Source organism: Hemibagrus wyckioides, linkage group LG17 (genome assembly GCF_019097595.1).
Source record: "Hemibagrus wyckioides isolate EC202008001 linkage group LG17, SWU_Hwy_1.0, whole genome shotgun sequence".
In the NCBI taxonomy this organism is placed as follows: Eukaryota; Metazoa; Chordata; class Actinopteri; order Siluriformes; family Bagridae; genus Hemibagrus; species Hemibagrus wyckioides.
Window position 1 is genome coordinate 13061639 of NC_080726.1, and position 15335 is coordinate 13076973.

A 15335-nucleotide genomic window follows, 5' to 3' on the forward strand; every position below is an offset into this window, starting at 1 on the left:
CCCGTGTAGGCGGATACAAACACTTCCACCATTCAGGAGCAGTAGTGTCCTTCGGTGTGCTACATCTTCACATGGACCCCATGGATGTCAAACCACACTTTCACATCAGTAGAGGGTGGAACAATTATACGAGCGACAGATACACGTATTCATCCAATTCAATGAGTGCACAACTAATTGAGATGAAACATTAGCTCACACTTGGCACTAGGTCCTCACTTACGATATGTGGACGCCCGCTTCACTATAAGATTTATTCTAAAGGCTATTCTGGTCCACACCATCACTACCCTTACTTTCCCTTCATTTCTCACGTAATGCACCTCTAAAACATATATATCAAACCTCAGTATGATTACATCCATGCACGGTGATTCCTTTACTCTCACAAAGACTTCTGCCTTATTTTTCCACTCTGTTGCAGTTCCTTTTCAACTTCAGCCCTATCATCCCCACCTGTTTCATATATCACATTCCATATCAATGTGCATGCATGTACACACTGGTTTTCCTATAATCTCACAGTAATAGTGTTAGTAGACAAAAGGTTAATACAGTGCTATTTACAGTGCGCACATCCAATCACCATTTATTTTCCTCATGCACTCACACTCACACAGCCCCTCGCACTCAACACACCCACACACTGCATGCAATACAATCAGGACAGACAACAGAAAAAGGCCGACAGCAGGCCTCTCCTTATTCTTTATTTTTTCTTTATTTTCCTACCGCATGGATCCAGGACTTTTCTATTCAGCGCTTTTTCTCTTTATATTCTCTTTATTCTCTTATTTCTCTTACACCTAGATCCGGGATTTTTCACTATATTTCTCTTTTCTTCTCTTATTTCCTTTCACTACCACCCGGATCCAGGAATTTTACTCTTCTCTTTTATCACCTGCTACTTGACACTTATTTTTCTTTTTCCAGTGACGGTGTTCACATTCACAGAACTTACTATTCTGCTACTAAACGCTCCGTTTGCGTCCAAATAAGGTCTTTTTCACAGGAATTTCTCTCATACCACCTGGAACCCACCAGGACTTTCGATCATACAGGCCTTTACACATTCATACATCTGACATCATCTAGTCTTTTCAATACAAAACATGCAATTTATCATGTCACTCTATGTGGTTTTAACTTACACTCACTCTGCCCCTCTACCTCAGTAGGTTGGAGCAGAGCTGATCCAACCCTGGGCTGAGCGCCTCCGCCACCCCAGACCACACACAACTAATGCAGAAATTCGGTTAAACAGGCTTCTGCCTTACCTCTGTCCTAGTTGGATCCCGTGTCTGGTCCGTGGGCGGCAGCCGCAGCCTCAGGTCCCGGGTCTGGGGCTCTGCTGTTCTCTCTGTGCCAATCTCGTTTTTTTTTTTAAATCACGTCGGGGTCACCAAAACAATGTGGAATAAAAATTCTACTGTACTCACTACTAAAATCTGACTCCAGCTCCACACTGACCTGACAGCTCAGTCTAAGTGAGACTCATAGTTAGTAAGGCCTCAAAACTAAATAAGCCAATCAAGCAGACTAGATGAATGCAGATAAGAGATTTTTATTTTGTAATCAGCGCTGACACAAGAATTGAGATGCTCACGCATGAACGTCCCAACAACCTCTCTTCGGGGAACTCCAACTACAGCCTTTATATACATTTCCCTTATCTTCCCAATGCAACACGTCACTGGTTCTTTGCCTAGACAATCCCACCCATCTTTCTTTTTTAGACCTTTTAGATTCTTTTTTTACACCATTATCTTTGAATTTACAACTTTTCAAATACCATTATAATTAAAACTTCCCTACATCATTATATTAAAAATTGGGCGTTTTCCGCCCCCACCAGTGGGATTGTCTTCGGCCTCACTCTTGCCAACACCTCATTCTTCTTCAGGAGACAGCATGGGTAAGTTCTCAGTCCTTCAGGGGCCAACACCCTTTCTTTTATTACACTCTACACTTCACGACTTTTCTGATTTATCCGCTGTCTTCTACGTATGTACTCTAGATATTTCGCCTGGTACCACCATTGCCATCCAGCACGTGCTGCGTTTACTTCATGATGAGATCACTGCCGCTCCAGGTACCAGCGGAGCGAAGATTGACCATAATAATCTAGGGTGCACCTCTGCCATTGATTGGTCCAAGTTTGGAAAGCCTGGTACCGCAGAGAAGGCCTGCCAGACTGACATCATTGATACAACTATTTGTTCTTCAAAGCCCTTGCAGCCTGTGTGCAAGGCCCGTGACAGGCCAAAATGCCGTGTTAAACCTTATATTGTTCTTAAGCTCAAACGATGTAACGAATAAACCTTACCTGAGAACTCACTCCTGCTGTCCCCCGATTATTTCACACTACATCAAACACACACCTCATACATATATCCTCATTTACAAAATTATCTCCCACAGTCCCCGGTAATAGGCCCCCGGGGTGGCATAGTTGGTTATTTTGAGTCATGAGTCAAATGTAAGCGTAGGGAGAAAGGGTGGTGTTATCTAAGCCCAGAGCCAAATCTAGTACCGCCACATTTGGCGTAGTCGGCAGGATAACGGCTGGAGTTTTGATTCAGACCATGAGTTGACTTTGGTGTTTGTGTATATGTGTATTTTTTTTTTCTCTTGTTTGTTTGTGTAATTGGTCATTTTCTAACTGGTGGTGACTGTGTTGTGTTAACAGTGCGTTCAATCATGGAGGACGAACTTCAGGCAATGAGAGATTTGGTGGCCCAGTTACAAGCAGATAATGAGAGACTGCGGCGGGATCGGGCGCCCGGTGAGACAGAGGCTGTCCAAAATTTAATGGTAGATCAGGGATTGGCATTGAAGAGTGGGTGGAAGAAGCTAAAGCATGTATGCGTGTACGTAACGTGGTGGCCACTGATCAGGCCTTTTTCTTGTTTGATCATCTAGAGGGGGAGGCCCGAGAGGAGATTAAATATCAGTCGAATGCTGATAAGAGTGATCCAGATAAAATAATCTTTGCCTTACGTGAGCTATATGGATGTGCAGAGTCATACATTGCATTACAAGAAGCCTTTTACTCACGTCGGCAACATGAGGGGGAAACACTATTAGAGTTCTCCTTGGCATTGCTACACCTGTTCGAGAAAGTGAAAAGCCATTCACCCTATCCTATTTCAAATGCGGATGTCATTGTGAGGGATCAGTTTGTTGAATATGTCTCTGATAATGCTCTTCGGAGGGAGTTAAAGCAAGTCATACGATGTCAGCCTGCTGCAACGTTGTTAGAGGTCCGTGGGGAAGCGATTTGTTGGGAGAGAGAGGGGATGCCAGGCGGGACGAGAGGTCAGAGTCAGTCAGTACCTGTTCTAAGTGGGATACAGTATGGGGTACAGGGAGGCTTGGGGTTAGGTCCAGTTGGTAGCGGGTCCTCGTCCGAATTGGGTGAGCTGCAGGAGTTGGTGCATCGACAGCAACAGCAGATTGATCAGCTTACTAGAGCCGTAGCCCGTAATCGCACCTCCTTTGTACAGGATCATTTGTCTCGTTCTGCTGCAGTGATTTGCAGGCGGTGCCAACAACCAGGTCATTTTGCCCGTGAGTGTGATGGTGAAAGATGTCCCCCTGGTCCCCAGGCGTGTCGGGTTGACTGAAGTTCCAGCAGTGACTGCTCGTATCTCTTCTTGTGATGCCTCTGCTAGGTCAGTGGGGGAGCAAATTGAGGCAGTTGATTTAGGGGAGCTATCAGATGGAGATCAGGAGCAGGTTAGGGCCCTCCTTAGAGAGTTCCAATGTGTGTTCTCAGCCCATGAAGGGGACCTGGGTTGTACTAGCCTCCTTTCGCATGAAATTCCCTTAACGGATGATGTTTCTGTTCGACAACGCTATAGACGGATTCCCCCATCAGAATATGAGCTGGTGAAGACTCATATTAGCCAGTTACTTGAAGCCCAAATCATTCGGGAAAGTTGCAGTCTATATGCCTCCCCAGTGGTGCTAGTCAGGAAGAAGGACGGTAGCCTCCGCTTATGCGTAGACTATCAGCAGCTTAATGCCAAAACGCATAAGGATGCTTTTCTGTTGCCTCGTATTGAGGAAACATTAGATTCCTTGACCGGGTCTCAGTGGTTTTCGACGCTAGATTTGGCTAGTGGATACAACCAGGTTCCAGTTTCTGAACCTGACCATCCTAAGACAGCTTTCTGTACTCCTTTTGGATTGTTCGAATGGAACCGTATGCCATTTGGTCTTTGTAACGCACCGGGTACCTTCCAACGCTTGATGGAGCGGCTCTTTGGTGACCAGCGACACCAGTCTGTTTTGTTATATCTGGATGACATTATTGTGTTTTTCTCATCAGTACAGCAACATCTACAACGTTTGAAGATGGTGCTGGGTCGTCTAAGAGATGCAGGCCTCAAGGTAAAATTGGCAAAGTGTGCATTTTTTCGAGAGGAGGTACAGTATTTGGGCCATGTAATTTCATCTCAGGGCATAGCAACAGATCCAAGTAAGGTGGAGGCTGTGGCCCAGTGGCCCCGTCCTAGGACTGTGTCAGAGTTGCGAACCTTTTTGGGTTTTGTTAGTTATTATCGGCGCTTTGTGGAAGGTTTTGCGAAGTTGGCAACTCCACTGCACCAAGTTGTAGCTGAACTGATTAGGGGCAAGACCCTAAACGCAGGCAGGAATTGACGACAAGTTGGTCAGAGCAATGCGAGGCCGCGTTTCGGACATTAAAACAGAAGCTTACCACCGCTCCTGTATTAGCTTATGCAGACTTCACGCAACCGTTCATTTTGGAGGTTGATGCCAGCCATACAGGACTGGGAGCAGTGCTTGTGCAGGAGGCTGACGGTAAGGTCAGACCTATTGCTTATGCTAGCCGTAGTCTTCAGCCAGCCGAGCGCAATACTGCCACCTATAGCTCTATGTGTCTGGAGTTTTTGGCTCTTAAGTGGGCCATGGCCAAAAAATTCTGTGAGTACTTGTGGGGCACAAGTGCATTGTACGCACCGATAATAACCCACTGAGTCATTTGGCTACAGCCAAGCTTGGGGCTACTGAGCAGAGGTGAGCAGTAATTGGCTCCTTTTGATTTTGTGGTTCAGTATCGGCCAGGAAAAACTAACCAAAATGCAGACGCACTGTCACGGTTACATTCTGGTGAGGAGAGTAGTTCCTTGGGAGTGGTAGTTCCCGAGTTGCTGAGGCAAGCAGTTGCTGTAGAACCAGCTCAGGCATCCACAGTAAGGTCTATGCAGGCTTGGTCGAGTCAGTCTGTGCCTGAACTTATGGTATTACAGGAGAGAGACCCTGACATAAGGGAAGCCCTAAGGTTTTGGCAGCGTGGACAACGTCTAGTGCCACACGAGCGGCAATCTCTTTCTAAGTCAGTGGTTATGCTCCTCAGGCAGTGGGATCGGTTGGTAGAGCGCGAGGGCCTGTTGTATCGCAGGGTACTTCATCCTGATGGTGGTGAAGTGGTGCTCCAGTTAGTGCTGCCAGCAACTTTACAGTCTGAGGTACTGACCCAGTTACATCAGAACCATGGACACCAAGGTACGGAACGTACCCTTGAGTTGGTCCATCAGCGGTGCTATTGGCCAGGTATGTCAGCTGATGTTGCCCGCTGGATTCAGGCGTGTGAGTGGTGTCAACAAGCTAAAGATGTGGCACCAGTTGCTCACAGTTATATGGGGCATTTGTTGGCCTCTCGCCCAAATGAGATAGTGGCCATTGATTTCACCCTGTTGGAGCCGTCCCAATTGGGGCAGGAGAACGTATTAGTGATGACTGATGTTTTTAGTAAATTTACAGTGGCAGTACCCACTAGGGATCAGCGGGCTGAGACTGTAGCCCGTGTTTTGGTGGAGGAATGGCTTCAAGTTTGGTGTCCCTGGGAGGATTCATTCTGACCAGGGCCGTAACTTCGATTCCAATTTAATACAGCAGGTGTGTAGCCTCTATCAGGTGGGTAAGTCCCGTAGCACTCCCTACCACCTGGCTGGTAATGGTCAATGTGAGAGGTTCAATTGGACCCTGCATAATTTGCTTCGAACTTTGCCCACCGGAAGAAAGAGAGACTGGGCGTCTTGCCTAACGCAGGTGGTGTTTTGTTATAATACAACTCCACATCAGGCCACCAGTGAGTCTCCCTTCTTTTTGATGTTTGGGCAAGAACCAAGGTTGCCCATAGATTTCCTGCTGGCTCGAGTCCAAGAGCCTGTGGCAGGTACAGTCCATCAATGGATGGTTGAACATCAGGCACGATTACAGGTTGCTATAGAGGGTGCTCGAGAACGGTTACAGGTGACTGCAAGTCGTCGTTAAGGCTGGACATGATCAGCGGGTGAGGGAGTTACCATTAAGAGAGGGTCAATTGGTCTACCTACGAGACTATGGGGTTCGGGGTCGCCACAAGATCCAGGATCTGTGGAATTCCATGGTACATCAGGTGGTAAAAGCTCCTCAGAATGGTGGCTCGGTTTATACAGTGGCCCCAGTGGATGACCTGGGTAAGGTTTGTCATGTACATCGTACGGCCTTGAAGCCTCGAGTCCAGGGAAAGGCAGCATTAGGGAATACACCTGAGATACAAATGAACTTGTCAGAATCACTAGGGACCGAGGTAGAACCAGAAGATGGGGATCTGGCCTATGTGGTGTCTGGGGCCCCATTACTGGCTCAGGAAGGTGCCATTGGGGGTAGGCTTCCCTCAGAGTCAGTAGAGGCAGTGTCTTTGGAGGATACTGAGCAGGCACCCCCAAGGGAAGGTAGCAGTAGTGATTCAGGTCTGTTACCTGCAGTCATAACTACTCCGTTAGGTCCCGTTAATTCAGTTGGTGTGGCCCCACGTCGAACCAGCCGAGTAGGTGCAGGTCAACATTCTAATGTGCATCATTTACCACGATCGGTAGGGAGCGGAGCCATCAGAGCTCCTGGTTCCCCTGTGCTAGAGTCCAATGCTGTGGTGGCTCTGTTTAGGCCTTGGGATTAGAGTGTGGGGATGAACTCATGTAACAACTGTATTGTTTCATCGCCGGGACGACGATGACAAAAGGGGAGGTAGATTGTAGCAGTACTGTCACTTTAAGAGTGATTTGGCTGGGACTTGATTGGCCTTTAGTTCCGAGGGTATAAAATGAGCAGTAGTGACATCATGGGAAGCACCCCTACCTAGCATTGCCTCATTTCTGGAGTTCCGTGTGAATGCCTATGAGTGTGGACTGAGGAGCGGAACTGGAAGTCTATATTCATCGCTAGAGGGAATACTTGTGTGGGTTAAACTGACGATTATCAGCTAACGGTTGGCTAAGCAACAGTGCAGCAGGCTTTTGGCTTTCATGTTCGTATGACCATTGGAGAGATTTGCTTCTGCGGTCGCTCGTGTGACCATTAACACGCTGGACTAAATTGTGAGAAGATTTACCTCATCGTTGTAACCGATCAGATGGACATCGCGATCTTGGCTGGTGTGGTGCAGCTACTGGACCAAGCCATTGGCGCGGTGGAATCTAGGAGAGTTGCACCTTGGGTTTGACGTAATCCTTTCCTTCTGCTCTAGCTCGCAATGTTGGAGAACTGGGCAGCCCAATATTGATGGTTGTTTTATAATCCTCCAGGTTGCACGGCTGAAGGTACAGCGTTAAGTCATAGCCGGAAGTGGCGTGTGTAGATGTGTTCGGCTCACACACGACGTCACCATTTTTGTGTTGTCATTTAGGTTTCTGTTTCGTTTTCTTTTTCCTTATTTTCTTTTGCTTGTTTTTTATGTCTTTCTTTTAAACAGTGCTGTTCTTTATTTGGTTTATTCTTTATTGATTAGTGCATCTGCTTAATGTGTTCTGGGTTTCTGTTTGTATTACTATACATCAGTTGCTTTTTTTTTTGTTTTTCCTTATTTTTTTTCTTTATTTCTTTTCATGATGTGTGCTGATAATTGTAAACGTTGTTTCCTTTTTGGTTTGGAGTGAAGGGTGTGTGTGTGTATGTGATTGTTTGAAACCTGCAAGGTGCTATTTTTCCCTTCAGAGTTGGGGCAGCCAGCGATAGCCAGAGTGTGTGCCTTTTCCGCATGTTGGTGGTGTATCTGGTGGCTGCAGTGCTCACAGTGGTGTTGTGTACGTGCTGTGGTGTTGGGGTGCACGTGAGTTTGGTGTTCTCTGGCTTAGGGAGGCCAGCATCCAATCTGGAGAGGTAAACTTAGTGATTGTTTGGTTGTTTTATGTATATCCCTTTTATCTGCTAATTTAAATAAAAATTTGTGTGGTCAACTCTGGTCTGATACCTGACTCAGCCGTAGCTAAACCTGTGTGTCCGGTGAACTTAAGCAGAGGGTGAGTCCCCGGTAATAGGCCCCCGGGGTGGCATAGTCGGTTATTTTGAGTCATGAGTCAAATGTAAGCGTAGGGAGAAAGGGTGGTGTTATCTAAGCCCAGACCCAAATCTAGTACCGCCACATATGTACTGGGTGAATTGGTATGAGAATGAACTGTTCGTCTGTTCTAGATCATTAGGGCTGTATTTAGAGTTGAGTTAAAGCTTGCATTAAGGAATTATCAATTTGGACATTGCTCAAAGATGAACTTTTTTGCTCAAAAAAAAAAGTTAGATGAGATTCTGCATAAATCTGAGAGCAATAAGCAATACCTCCAAATGTTCTAAAACTTTGGACGAGACAGCTGGCCTCCTCCTTCACCTTGTCCTTGATGGTGTGTCGACCCATCCCAAAGTTCTTGAGGGTTAACAGAGTGAACCTCCGAAGCTGCTTCCATCTTTCCCCATTGCTGACCAAAACACCTGCAGTGCAAGAAATACTGTGACCACCAAGAGTAAAAATGTAAACAAATAAATACAAGTTCAAAATCATGGGCGTAATTGAACTTACCATATCCATTAGTGATCATCATTATGACAGTTTGCCCTGCCACTAAACTCATTACCCATACCAATCATTGTTTCTTTCAGGGCTTGGTATCCAGAGATCACCACAACAGGTGTCTTGGCAAACCAAAGGGTGAAAATAGATCCATGTTTTTTACTGAGCTGATAAAGAGAAATTAAAAATATTAAAATTTATTAATCTGGAGCTGTTAATGATTAATGTTGTGTTTAATCAGTACCCTTAAGACTGATAAATTACTAGAAAGCTATCAGTTACACCCAAAAAAAAAAAGCCTGCACCAACATAATACAACTGATATGAGAGCCTTTCACAAACTGTTCCCATAAAACTGGAAGCATGCAATTGTAGAGAATGTCTTTGCATGGTGTAGCTTTACAATGTACCTTTACTGTAAAAAGAAAGGGGGGGGGCAAACATGTTCCAGCATGACAGTGTCCTTGTCCTTTGTCCCACAAAGATATGGTGTACCAAGGATGGAGTGCAAGGACTTGGGTGACCTGCACAGAGCCCTGGCCTCAACCCCTTTGAACACCTTTGAGATAAACCAAACATCAGAGCCTGACCTCACTAATGTTAATGTGGCTGAATGAAAATTCCCACAGCAAAACTCTATAATCTATTGTAAAGCCTTACCAGAAGAGTAAGGCTGTTATAACAGCAAAGGAGGACTAAATCTTCAATTAGTTGTTTCTAAAAGCACATGTGAATGTTAGGTCAGATGTCCACAAAATGTTATCCATATAAAATAGCTCATAGTATTTAAATATTTCCTTAACTATTATTTATGAACTGAATTATTAAGTTAGTAGATTGGTAAGCCTAAAAGAACCATCTTTTTTACTGAAAGTCATTTTCTAAAAAAATAAATAAATAATAAAAAATTATTTAAGTGATTAGTTACTAACCTCAAGGTAATACTTGTACGGTTCCTTTACATAAACCTGAAAGAAATTCCCAACCACAGGTGCAGGAGCTGGACCTGGAGGCAGCCGTCCAAACTTACACTGATATTCTTTACTGCGACTTTTCCAAATAAAAAAGAAAACAGCAGCAGCAATTAATAAAGGCCAAAGGTTTGTCTGTAAAGCAAACAGTACATCCATTATAGGGGTTTAACAAATGCAGTGCAGCAGAATTGTGTTTACTGCAGGACAAATTCAAATATTCTGTAACTCAGTACAACTATGTGACTGTTTTATATTACACTGAGGCGGGCCGTTACACAAAAGGGCAGTAGTGTTCCTCCCTTTTTACTGTCAATCACTCCAACTATTTATTTTCCTGTTCCTTGCAAAGTAAAACAAAGTACACAACAACGCTGTTGCTCCAGCATGCAGGAAATATATCCAAGCACAGAGGAACTGCGTTTAGACGATGGAAATATATATTCCTCCAAAACCATTCAAATTTCTCATGAGGCCCTTTTGTATGTATTTTAACTTAAATACTGCATTAGTTGAATAATAGAAAGTCATGATGTTCAGACTGTAATGTCTTAGTGCTTTAACAGTTTATATTTTATTTAGATCTATCTTTAGGCTTATTTAATTTAAGGCTTTTGTACGTCTTGGGTTTGGAATAATATTCAAACGGGTCCTATATGTCAGGGGTTTTCAAAATCAAAGACAGTGGGCCTCCTTTTTGACACAATATACATTTGTTAGCCTACTTTTATCATTAAAAGTTAGACTATGATCTGAATAATAACATTGTTGTTTGTTTTTTTTTTGACCGTTTTTTTTTTTTTTATTGCTGTCCCGCTTAAGGGCTATAAGGTATTTTAGTCACCCCTGTGGCAAAATTTGGGATAAAACGCTCGAGCCCCGAATGATTAGCCCTAGTGACGCCCCTGGGTGAGCCTGTTAACAGAGTCTGTTTCAGAAAAGCCAACAATTATTTGCAGTTTAATTAAAATTAATTTGATGAACAAATTCATTCACTTAAAATGTAAAATATTAAACAAATCAATAACAAATATTGTGGATTATGTCACAATGTTTCATGAGTAAAGTTCTCAGGTTTGCTTCTGAGCCCAGGTTTGCATACTGTCACACACTTGCAAAATGGAAACTAATTTACAAATGCAAGAGATGCAGACGCAACTGTGTAGAATTTCCTTTGTATAATTGTTACATCTTATTATAATAAATATAAAATACTACTACTACTACTAATAATAATAATAATAATAATAATAATAATAATAATAATAATAATAATAATAATAACAACAACAACAACAACAACAACTTTTTTTTAGATTGTCAAACTTGGGGTCTGTTATTGAGGAGTCATGAGAAGGTTGGGGGCCAGCAGTGGCGCTATAATTACACACTACTGGATGTGCATATATATATATATATATATACCCTTATATATATATATATATATATATATATATATATATATCAATTATTATATCAATAATATAATAATTTATATTATTATAAATATAAATATATAATTATTATATATCTATATAATATCTATATTATATAGATATATAATAATTATATCAATTATAATTATTAAAGATCATTACTATTTTGCCATAGTCTTATTAAGAAAAGTTTTAAAAATCAAGTCATTAAAATGTCTTATGTTCCATTCTAGATTATATAGCTGTCATGACTGTGTGTGTACTAGTGACTAAGAAAAAGCAGTCTTTTTGTTTTAAGAATCTAACAATTAAGTCAATTTTTTCTATTATTAAACACCATCATAAGTGTACTAGCAATGTCCGCTGACACCGAGATGGATCACAGCTATCATCTTCTCACAGAAACAACAATAATCCACATTATCACAAAGTAGCTCATGTTTATATTTTAAGATGAACATATTATATTATATTATATTATATTATATTATATTATATTATATTATATTATATTATATTATATTATATTATATTATATTATATTATATTATATTATATTATGAACTTATGTGTTTTAGGGTAGAGTTTTTTCTTTAAAGAAAGATTAGCCCATTGGGTATAGAAGAAGTGCATGGGGTAGGTCATTAGGCACTTTTTTCTATTAATGTAATTTGATACACCAAGGACAACCATCTGTATTAAGTGTGGTTAGAGGTGTGCTTAACAAATATGCTACATATGCTGTTATTTGCTGTATGTCTCTCTTTTGATTAGCTATACTGCTAGCAGTATGCATGAATTGAGATCCGAATGCTTTAGGATAAAGTAAACTTCATGACAGCTAAGAGTCATATACACATCAGATAGGACTTAATAAAGGTGGCGTTCAAAAAATCCGCAGAAGTTTTATATTATTTACAACCACTAGGTGGCATCTTGGTTACTTTGGTCTATTACTTAATTACTGCAAATTAAATCTTGATTTAGTGAGCATTTATTTCAAATTTCTTGTTGTCCCTTCAAAATTCCATACTCTCATAATATCATTAACAGCACGAATCTGTGAGTAGTCGAATGGAAATTTATTTCTATATTAATAGGCATGTATATTCCGTGTATTTTAATGGTTTTTGTCACTGATTTTTTAAATATCACAAAAATAAAAGTAGAAAAAAGTAAGTAAATTAATGGCTATTGATCATTTTTACTTGAAAAAGCATGATTTAAGTTCAATCACAAGAAAATCTTTACATTTAGTTGCTGTCTGTGTTTGTGCACCAAAATGCATACACAGGTGTCCTGGCTGATCTCCAGTTCTAGCAACAGTTAGACCACAGAGTTGATGAAAATATTCAACAGATATGGCAAAGGAGAAATTTTGAAGAATATAACATGTACTAACATTTATTGTAAAGCTCATTAGTTAAAAAGGAACAAGAGAAAGTTTCACATTTAAGGAGAATGTAGAAAATAATGAGCAGCAAGCTAGCCAGCTACTGACATGTTTAACTGCACATGTTGCAGACTTTCAAAATTACATACAAGAGACTCTATCAAAGATGATTAATGAATATTTGAACCTAGATTCTCATTAGGACAATTTGTCATTATGTCAAGAATGTAAAAAGCAAAGAATGTAAAAAGAAAGCAATGTCTATAGAGGCTACAGAAACATATATGTTATGTTTATTCTTCCGACTGTATAATTTAAAAAAAAACTGGATAATTAAGTTGCCATCCACGAAAAACTGCTTATGTTCTGTGCACAGAATAACACTCATAGAAAAGAGGTAGACGGCCAAAGCTGCAGTTGGCAGGAGTGGTGTCGATCTCTTCTGGTGGTTGAGTGGCCCTGAAGGTGAAGCGCTGGAGGAGAGAGGTGAAAATAATAAACAGTTCCACTCGGGCCAGAGCTTCACCCAAACAGGCCCGCTTCCCTGTGCAAAACAGACAGGATTGAAGCATGAATGATGGAAAGAACAAATTATTCCTAATGCTCATGTTTGTAAGTGAACCTTTTCACCTGTGACTGCATGTTTTTTTGCAGTAAACTGTTGTCATGTGGCATCCTTATTTAATAACAATTTCAGTTTTAGAATGAAAGCAGTGAGCCTATAAAAATCACAGAATAGCAGTGTCAGTCATGATCAATTCTATGGATCATACTAGATTATAGCTTACCCATTCCAAATAAAACAAAGGCATCACTTCTTTTGAATTGTCCCTTTTCATCCAGAAAGTTCTCTGGGTCAAAATTGTCAGGGTTTTTCCATAGCTCAGGGTCAAAAAGCACAGAAGACAGCAAAGAAAGAACCATGGTTCCCTGAAGAGAAAAACACACAACCTTCCTCAGGGAAAGTGGGCCTTTTTTTTCAAAAACAATTTAAATTATTGTGCAATAAAACAGGCATATAAAGCTTGTTTATAAAGCTTGTGTATAAAGATCTGATTGTGCATATGTTAAGGTACCTTGGGTATGAGATTTCTATACTCTGTGCCATTCAACATTTTATGCGGAATAGCAATAGGTGTAATATCCATTGTGCGCTGAATTTCATGAATGACTGCATCTGTATATGGCATGTTCTGTCTGTCATCTATAGAAGGGCATCGGTCTAGCCCTACAACCTCATCAATCTCCTTCTGGACTCATGCTATTCAAGATGATGGGTATAATACAGAATATGTATCTGTATGATATCTACACATAATATGGAATATGTATGATATCTACACATCAAAGAATCACAGCACTAATTTTATGTTACTGGAATATCATACTGTAAATGCATCCCATATCCAATACTGGCTGCTCTGCCAATAATGTTTTATTCCACAACTAATGCTGTATTTAGTAATAAAAAAATAAGAAACATGCAGTGTGACATAGTCTCAGTGCCAGCACTAAACATGGCCCATGTTGTGCACAATAAGTTATTGAAAGTAAATTCTGTATTAGGGTTATGTTTCTCCTGCAAAAGATCATTTTTTAGTTTTTATCTTTATCTGCTTACTGGGAAAGAAACATGCTGCCCTCTGGAATATGTCTGGAATCTGAGAGTCTTTCTGTTCTTATGCAGTAGCTTATAATGACTGTAGTTGTAAAGGTGGACTGATTCTTAAGTAGGCTTAGCCATCGCCATGGACCGTCAGTAAGGACACTGAGAAAGTAGTTTAGTGATTTTATGTGACAAATGGATAAGAAGTGAGTCCATCTGAGGGTTCAGCTGACTCTCTCTTCCTCTTATACAATATACATAAAATTGTAGTGTTTTCTGCCAGCCACAGGATTAGTTATTTTAGCTGTTTGACAACATATACTATGAAATAAATACCATGCAAGAGGGATTTTACCTCTTCCATTTGTAAAAGGAAAGCCTCAATAAAATCTTTAGGGGGTGAAGAAGGATCCAGTGCCTTCATCCGTGCCTCTTCTTCAAGCTTAAATAAACCTTTGGCCTCTTCCACTTTTGACAACATGTCATGGAGACATCCAGAGAAAAGGCCCACAATTTTGGGAAAAATATTATAGCCCTGTAAGGAAAAAAATTAATACTGATAAAAAGAAAGAGGTGGGGATATACAGTATGTTACATAAACTGGCTCCTGGAAATATTTAAATTAAAGTTAATACTCTGACCGCCAAGAGTAAAAATGTAAACAAATAATTAACAGTTCAAAATCATTGATATAAATGAACTTACAATATCCATTAGTGGTCTTCATTATGAGAGGGTAGTTTGCCCTGCCACTAAACTCATTACCCATACCAATCATTGTTTCTTTCAGGGCTCAGTATCCAGAGATCACCACAACAGGTGTCTTGGCAAACCAAAGGGTGAAAATAGATCCATGTTTTTTACTGAGCTGATTGAGAGAAATGTAAAAAAAAAAAAAAAAAAAATTTACATAAGAAGCACACAAATGTATGTCAAAATGTATTTGTATGTGTTAGAGCAATACAATTTCCCTTAATGAATCTAAGTGGCCCAACCCTGTTCTAGCATGACAATGCCCCTGTGCACAAGGTGAGCTTGATGAAGAGAGAAACAAGGTTACTATGGTACACACATATTT

The 15335-nt window shown here is 41.0% G+C and overlaps 2 pseudogenes; both read right to left on the minus strand.

The window, feature by feature from the left end:
* Positions 1-7419: 7419 nt before the first annotated feature.
* Positions 7420-10012, minus strand: LOC131367728 (cytochrome P450 2M1-like; annotated as a pseudogene).
* A 2998-nt stretch (positions 10013-13010) lies between these two features.
* Positions 13011-14971, minus strand: LOC131367729 (cytochrome P450 2M1-like; annotated as a pseudogene).
* Positions 14972-15335: the final 364 nt, after the last annotated feature.